This window comes from Gracilinanus agilis, chromosome 1, assembly GCF_016433145.1.
Source record: "Gracilinanus agilis isolate LMUSP501 chromosome 1, AgileGrace, whole genome shotgun sequence".
Taxonomy (NCBI): Eukaryota; Metazoa; Chordata; class Mammalia; order Didelphimorphia; family Didelphidae; genus Gracilinanus; species Gracilinanus agilis.
Window position 1 is genome coordinate 657,874,300 of NC_058130.1, and position 9,582 is coordinate 657,883,881.

Here is a 9,582-nt window from a genome sequence, read left to right on the forward strand (position 1 = left end):
CTTCTTCTTCTTCTTCTTCTTCTTCTTCTTCTTCTTCTTCTTCTTCTTCTTCTTCTTCTTCTTCTTCTCTCTCTCTCTCTCACATACACACACACACATACACAAACACACACACACGTGTCTAAAAAGAGGGTGAAAAGTGACCCTACTTTGCTTTGGTTGGTGTTTCATCAGAATGTTAAATGTGAGTAAAGTTATTATTAATGCATGATCATCCAGGTGAAAGCAAGCAAGATGGTGAAAGGCCTTGAATTCCTATTATACAAGTATTATTTGAAATGATTAGTAAGGGTTAGACTAAGTGAGAGAAAATTTAAGGGTTAACATGTGATCTGAGAAAGGAATGACAAACCACCTTTACCAAGAAAATCCCAAATGAGGTCTTGAAGAATCAGACATGATTGAAACAACCAAACAACAAGAGTACAACATGATAATGACCATTCAATTGTTGTTATGCTTTTAAGGAGAAGAAAGTTTAAATTTATTATGCTTGAGTCCAGAGAGCAGACCTAACAATAATAGGTAGAATATGTGGGAGATAGATTTTGAATCAAGGTAAGAAAAAAAATCTTAATCATTAGAACTATACACATACAGAATTAAATATCTTGGTATGTTGATGAATCTCCTCCTTATTAGAGAAGTCTGGATGACTGTTTTGGGGATTTTTTATATGTTATCAAAGGGTAGATATGGTTTGCAATAGAGATAATTTGAGGTCCCTTTTAACTATGAGGATCAATTAATCCTTATTTCAATGGGAATGTGTTGGGAAAGTCTATGGAGGCATATTTTGGGGATTAAATTAATAAAACTAGGACAAATTTGCAGTGGTAGTGCTGGTGTTAGGGAATAAAATGGAAATGAAATTGAAAAAATATTCCAATTTCTTAACCTAAGATATCATGAGAATCAAGGGGTCATCAAAACTACCTGAGATTTAGCAAAATTAAATGAAATTTCTTCTTGGAAATAACCAAGAAATTATATTGTTTACTCCTGATTAATTAATAACTATAAGGTGGTTAGGAGCGAGTTAGTAAAATTTTTTCAAAGGTGAAAAACACAATCAAACCATTTAATTGGCATCATTCTAATGAAAATTAAAATGTATATTTGAATGAATGAAATATTCTCCCCACCCTTTTGAAGTCACCAGTTCCAAATCAATCAAAACAGACTAGATCTTCATAATATCCAATTCAGCTGATTGAAAATATTTTGTCCAGTAAAACAATAAGCCAAATGAAAAAGAGAAAAATCTCTTCATTATTTGTCATTGCAAAGACATAAATCTGTTTCTTTGCCAATTTTTTTTTGTTTTTGTAACCAATTGTTTTGGCATTGTGCAAAGACAGCTTAAATGTGAAAAATAGTTGTAATGAGCCTAATTCCACAACTTCTGTAGAGATATATGTCTCTTTTCTGCATAATGACCTTTGAAATCAATAGGGCTTCATAAACAAAGAAACATTTGGCACTCTCGAAGCAATATCAATTAAGTTAAAAATGAATAATTTTAGAAAGCATTTTAAAAGATTTATTTAAAGTGGCATGGGAATAATTAGACAAAGATAATCATAGGTTGCTCTGAAATTATAGAGCTGATATCAACCATTCTGAAAACAATAAAGCTATTTAATAACATTTTCTATTGAACAATTTAGCTACTGTTTCTTTCCTTTGTAAATTGTACAATATTCTATTGTCCTAACCTTAGACCCTTGACTCCTAAGTGAGGAGCAGAATCACATAACAGGAAGAATATTGGACTTGCATATAAAAGAGACCCCGGGTTGAAATGAGATCTTGTCTATGAAGCTTTTTTTTTTTTTGCTAACTTTAATGTATTAAATAGATACCAGTTATATTTCTTTAATGATCCTCACTGATAATCAATGTGCATGCCATTTAATGTCTTTGAACCACAATATTTCCTATATAATGGGAACAATAATACTTAGTAATTTAATGGGTTGTTACTAGAATAGAAAGACATTATGAATACAAAGATTTTTTATATCTTAAAATACAAAATGAACACAAAATGTCATTATTATGTCTTTACAAATTATGAGATGCAACTCATTATCCCATCTTCATGATTGAAAGATTGCATTTCTACTAATTTTTGGATAAACTTCCATCCTTATGTGGCTAGGTAGTATAACCTATCCCAGGCAAAATTTGAAATAAACAAAGTTTTCCTTCCATATCTTCTCACTTTCCTTATCTTTATTCCTTTATTGTGTAAGGGGACAGAACACTACCCAATAAAGTTTCAGTTCAAATAACAATATTTTCTTCCTAGAGCCAATCAAACCAATATGTCTGTTTGGGGACCCTGCTTGGTATGTGTAAATTGGACTTTCAATAAGCAATCCTTCTATTGCAAATCTGAGTATATTACTTTTCAGATACCTGGTATATTCATTTTGTCCCTCAGGGAAATTCCATTATCCATGTTTGTCCTCAGTCTTTCTGTTTTATTTTTCATACCCAATCAAACTCTTATTCCTTTATCTCCCTCTTTGTTAGGATGCTATCCTATTGAAATACTTATAGAGTTGGAAAGAAGTTTAGAGAACAGTAAAATCGCTCTGCCCAGTGATCTTCAGAAGAGACTACATAGTCTCTGTAAACACTGAGAGAATTCTCTGTAGTATATGAACCAGCTTATTCAATTTCTAGACATCTATAGTAGTTGAGGTATTCTTCCCCATTTTGAGTTGCAACTTGCCTTTCTCTAACCTATATTATTTTTAGCATTGTTCAATTGTTCATCATTTATCATACAGATTGTTCTTAGCATTTTCACTAGGAAGCAAAATAGGTTAAGTCTAATACATTTATTTACTGGTTTAAAAATTAAAAAGGACTGTTCTTCACTCTACTATCCTATTCTACCCTCCTTCTTCCAAAAAACAGCAAATGTTCCTTTACTTTATGCTAAACAAGACAATTTCTTTCTAATAATCCTAATACAAATCAGATCCAATACTCCCACTCCTTCTGATTGCCTGTTTAGGGAAATACTCAATATCCTCCCTGATTTTACTGTAGATATGCCCTAATCAGAGAGTAGAGCTGTAGGGCTATCATCTAATGTTCAGCAGTCTACTTCTATTTCCGATCTCCACTTTATTTCAACACTGAAGATTCAGCTTGGTGGAAAAATGACTAAAGATTCTCAAAGACTTTAGTAATGCAGCACAAATTCTGGTAGGACTTATCAAACTGCAAAAACTGTGAATTAAGGTACAATGATGAGCTATATGTCTGCCATTTGATGACCAGTCTAATTAAGAGCTTCATCAGCAGTCAGTTATTCAACAGGTAATGATTGGGACTGGAGTTTTGGCCATGGTAATTCAAGAAATGTCTAAGGGGTGGATCTATGACTTTGGGGTATTGTATATACACCATTAAAATCACAACTATTTTACTAAATTTGGAGATAGCATGAAAAAACAAGTGGAATTTGAGCGCATAAGGCCTGACTTCTAATCCTTGTTCTGTCATTATTTGCATAATGACAGACAAGCCAAATAAATCTTATGGTCTATATCTTATGATACTAATAATTAACAGTTACTTTTTTGGTGGTGGGGGAAATGACCATGTCACTATTTCCAGGCTTAAATACAATCTACTATGTAGTCATATGACAAATTAATTCATGCTATATTAATAATGAGTAAAAGCTGAGAGTATCACCAAACTGCATTTTAAAAGATGATATTTACAAAAATAAAGAGATGACTTTTTAATAGTATAATATAAGGGAGTAAGGAAAATGAGTTGAAATATTTTGGATAGGGGTAGTCAAGCAAGGGCCCCATAAGTTTTACCATAAGATTGACTGCTTTTTTTGCTAACACATAGTGTTTGTCTCTTAGGGATAACATAAATGATAATTCTTTATATTAAAAAGTATTATCAAGGCACTGTTTTTTGTAGTTAACTAGATGAGTATGCTTAATTAAAACAATTTATACTTCAGCAAGCTGTGATTTCAGTGGTTTGGATACTTCCATCATTGATGAATTATTACTTTGTGTCTTATTAGGTGATTTAAGGAATTTCTATGCCTGAATAAGTATGTCTTGTGGAGGCCAGTCTTCTCTTTAGAATTATATTTTTCCTAATTACATGGAGAGGCAATTTTAATGATCATTTTTTGATATTTTGTTATCCGTGATTTTTCCCCTCTCTCCTTTCCTTCCCCCTCCCTATGGCATCAGGCAATATGATACAGATTATATATGTGCTATTATGCAATATATATTTCCACGTCATTAAGCTGTGAAAGAAAATATATGTTTATATGAGAAAGAAAATCATAAATGAAATAAAGTGAAAAATGTTTTGCTTCAATCTGCATTCAAACTCCATCAGTTTCTTTTATGGTGGTGGATATCTGTTTTTGTTGAGTCCCTCAAAATTTTCTTGGATCCTTGTATTGCTGATAATAATTAAGTCCTTCACAGCTGATCATTGTACATTATTACTGTTACTATGTACAATGTTCTCCTGTTTCTACTTACTTCACTTTAAATTACTTCATATAAGTTTTTCCATGTTGTGACCAGCCTTTTTAATGATTAAAGCAGCTTATATTTACACAGAGCTTGAAGATTTTCAAATAACTTTCCATCATTATATCATTCTAGCTTCACAAAAACTCTATAAGGTAGATGCTATTATCTCCCAAAATTTTATAAATGAAGATATTGAGGGGAAAAGAAGTTAAGTTATTTAATCAGGGTCACCCAAATATTAAGTATCTGATGTGTTATTCAAACTCATTTCTTCCCGACTCCAAGTACAGTGATCCAGCCAATATACCACTGTGACTCTTCTGGTAATGAACAAATATTAGGTTCACATAGAATCTATAGGTAAGCTCATAATTACAAATTTCCATTTTGCTAGATAATCTTCCAGGATTTCCACTTCAGTGACTTTGAGAAGTCTATAATATACCTTCAGGAAGGACCTAACTTTGAGTCCCATATGCACCATTTTTAGCTGCATGGACATTGAGCATGTGATAACCTCTATGAGTCATAATTTCTTTGTCTGTAAATGGAGGATAATTGAAATATAAGGTTTACAGATTTATATCAAAGTTCAAATTAGAGAATATTTGTAAAAAGCAATTTTTAAAAAATACAACACTTGGGGCAGCTGGGTAGTTCAATGGAGTGAGAGTCAGGCCTAGAGACAGGAGGTCCTAGGTTCAAACCCGGCCTCAGCCACTTCCCAGCTGTGTGACCCTGAGCAAGTCACTTGACCCCCATTGCCCACCCTTACCACTCTTCCACCTATGAGACAATACACCGAAGTACAAGGGTTTGAAAAAAAAATACAACACTAAAAGGTATTGTCATTTTATATGTAGTTTATAATCTCTCCACTAAATTTGCATTCTGGCTTTTCATTGTGGTGAATAATAAAACACCATACTTAGAGCCAAAAAGGACTTAGTTGTGAGTTACTCCTTATTCACAAGCAAGATGTATGACCCTGAACAACCAACAAGATTTCTGAGCTTCTATTTCTTTATCAGTGATTTGGGGTTATTACAAGTTGCTGTAATTACCTCATAATATAATAATAAAGAAATTGCAATTGTAAATTTTAAAATATCATGGGGACAGTAGTTTTAGGGGACAATCTTAATGGAATTCATGTTATGCTAAATCTTACCAAATTAGTGAGGCTATATAGTCCTATTGGTGGACCCCTATGACAGTCTTTCTGTGACTACAGCAACCACTAATCATGACAATTTTATTCAATAGATATTTCAAGACAAGATTATGCTGAAAGAATAGGGGTTTAGACCAAAGAGAAAACTCATAGGAAGCAAAATATCTACCTTCAGGTATTTAGAGCACTTCCATATAAAGGATAGGTAAAAAAAATTTTTCTGCTTAGTCTTAAAGGGCAAAACTAGGAAAAGCAGGTGAAAATTACAAGATGGAAGAATTACACTTGAGGTGAAGAATACTTAATAGTTAGTGCTATTTTAAGGGGATCCAGTAAAATTGTATTCAGAAATAGTAGTTTCCTTTTGCTGGAAATGTTCAAGAAAAGGATAAACGATTTTTGTGAAATGTTATAAAGACAGTTCTTGTTAAAGATTTATTTGTTTTTGATGGCTAGATTTTGGATCTATATTAAACTTAGGTTCTGAATTTCTGTGTTTCTTGAGGGGAGAGAGGCAAGACACAGCAACACATATATTAAAATATGGGAGGGTTCATTTGTACTTAGTGAAGAGAATATATACTCCAAAGAAACCCTTTGAAATATTTGAAGTATTTTTGATGATATATTCATAAAGATAGTTCTCTATGATTTGAAGTGTCTTTTTGCAAAATAATTTGGTAAAATATTTTAGATTTTTAAAATGTGTCCAGCAAAGACATGGAGACAAATCCATTCATTGTATCTTCCAGTGAAACTCAGGAGATTTAAGGGTGATGGTTGGAGGTTATTTGCTAAAACATGAAATATTAAGAAAGTTCATTCCATAACTGGTGTCATTGAAACTTTATAAATTCCTTAGATGTCTTCTAAAGCTTACAATGGTGAAGACATGTTCCAGGACTAGTGATAAGTCAAAGAATTGACTCAGAAGGAATGATCAAAATTTCAAATAAGAACACCAGCTAGGGTATTCTCTGCTCCATTTGATATTATTAGAACTTTGTTTGAAAAATAAGAATACAAAAATACAATTTTCAAGGTAGATTTTATTTTCAAATTGAGTGCAAATTACCCAACTTGTGTTCATACAAGCAATAACTATGCCTGTAAGCTTAGGGTTGAATATTCCCTTTCTTGCTTGCTTCACTTAAAGTGTAGAAACACAGCTGGGAATTGAAGAGTCAGGTCTAGTTTATTCAGCCTTCAGAAATTCAATAGGAGTTATAACCTATGCCTTAGAGATTCAATCCATTGTAATTATAGGTAACAAAATCATGATTGAAAGTCAGGGTAGTTTTTTTCTTTGTTTAGTCTGGAAAATGGAAATAATGTCATTTTTTTGGTCAACAAAGCCATTATCCCTCTGGCTTCAAATGAGTCCTCTGTCAAAACATCTTTCTTGGACTAATGAGGTATGAAAAATATTGATGTAATGAATATAATCAATCAGTCTGTCAGCAAATATTCATTAAATATGCTTACTCAATTCAACAAAATTACCAAGTATCCAATATATACAGAGAATTTAGTAACTTTTATGACAAAAACACTCCTTCTCACTCACACTTCTCACAGATGTATTATCTTCTAATAGAATTTTATTCCATTAGAACATAACCTGCTTCAGGGCAAAGACTGCTTTGTTTTGTATTTTATATTTATGTCCTAATGTATAGCAAGGGCCTGGCACTTAGTAGTCAGTAAATGTTTTTCACTTATTCATTCATCCATTCATCCATGCAGTCAGTCATTTGTGGAAAAGTAGAAAATTTAATAAGTTACTGTACCTGTTCTTATGGAGCTTTCAGACTAATAGGATAAGACATGTATTCAGATAACTCTAATACATAATGATACAGTATTAAATATCTATTACATGGTGTGCATTAGAATGCTTACTGGACACTGCAGTAGAAATTTGGTACCTGTCAGCAAAGAGTTTTTAATCTAGTTAGATAGAAAAATAAGCACATTTGAGACAAGTGTTGAACAACTTGTACCACCAGATTATAATCATTAGCTTATTTTAAGCCTAATGGGGAACATAATTGCCCCATTATGATTCCATTCTCTTTGGCTTTAGGAAGTTTATTTTAGAGAAAAGTTGAGAGTTTAGTTAAAGTCTGAATCCTCAGTTAGGAAAATTCCTAACATTAAGGAAGCATTTGGACTCTTTAATTTTATATTTAATATCTGGCCTCTTTGTGGTGTGGCTAAATTTAGTTTTTTAGCTAACTAAATTGCAGATTTTGCTATTTTGTCCATGAATAGACGTTATAGGCAGCAAAAAGAGGCAGGAGAAAGATCCAGTCTTCTCTCAGGATTTTCTCTAAGTTCATGTCCTCTGCTTAAAGATGCCTATAGAGTCAATGATCCCCTTCCAGAACATTTTTATCTACTATAGCTCAGTCTTGCCTATTTTCTCAGGGAAGTCCTGGAATACCATACTTTAGACTTTCAAATAAATGTCCTTCGATTTCTCTTGATAATTTATATTTGAAGAAAAACAAGTTTTTTCAGCCTATGTGGACATTATGTGTGTATACACATTTCCAAAATAGATCCTATTATGTTTCCACTAAAACAAGCTTTTTTTCTTGAACTTTACTTGTTCTGTCAAAGATACCACCGTCCTTTCATTTGCCCAGTTTTAAGATGTTGATGGCATTTTGACTCCTCACTCTTCCTTATGAATCATATGTAAACAATTATCATATCTCTCGATTCCTAGCTTTAAAATATCTCTTGAAATTCATTCCATTTTCTTTTCTTACATGGTCCCCATCCTGTGTTAGCCCCTTATCATTCTTGGCCTGGATTACTTGAATAAACTTCTCATCAGACTTCCCGTTTCAATTTTTTCTGTTCTCAAATTTATCTTCCATGTAGCTTCCAAAGTGATTTTTCTAAATTCAAAATTTGGCCATGTGACTCCCTGACTCTAAATTCCAGTGACACTCATAACTCTAGAATCAAAAATACTAAGTGCTCTATTTGATAAAAAAAACTTTAACAACTTAGCCCTAAACTCTTTTCCCCATACTTATTATTCACCACCCTCTTTCACATAATACAAACTGGCTGTCTAGTTGTAGATCACACAGGACATTCCATTTACCATCTCCATAGTTTGAACTGGATATTCCCCAGACCTAGAATACATTCCTTCCTTACTCCTGCCTATTAGAAAAGCTTATTTTTTGGGGAAAAAATAATTATGTTTTCCTGATCACATTCATCTACCTTCCCCACTAAAATTATTATATATTTAAAACTTACTAATATGTAAAAATGTTTACTAAATCAATGTTTGCTTAATGATTATTTGATAGAAGAGAGTTTTTGAAGAAACTATACCATTCAGAAACTTATTGAATATAAGGGATAATTGAAATTAATGGGTCAAAGAGGAATACCAAACTTAAAATCTGGGTGACTGAAAACAGTGTAGTTATTCACAAAAGAAAGTTGAAAAAGGTAGACTTTTGAAGGAGAAGAAAATGCATTTAATTAGAATCATATTATCTTAAGTAATGAAAGGACTTTCATTATGTTGGAGTTCCAGTGAATAGAGTGAACTAAAGATAGAGAATCAAATAAATTATTTAGTTAGAAGGTAAATTGGAAATCTCCTAGATCAAATGTTACCATACTTTTCTGATCAAGCACGCAATCTGTTAAAAAATCTTTCCAAGGGGGCAGCTGGGTAGCTCAGTAGATTGAGAGCCAGCCCTAGAGACAGGAGGTCCTAGGTTCAAATCCGGCCTCAGACACTTCCCAGCTGTGTGACCCTGGGCAAGTCACTTGACCCCCATTGCCTACCCTTACCAATCTTCCACCTATAAGTCAATACACAGAAGT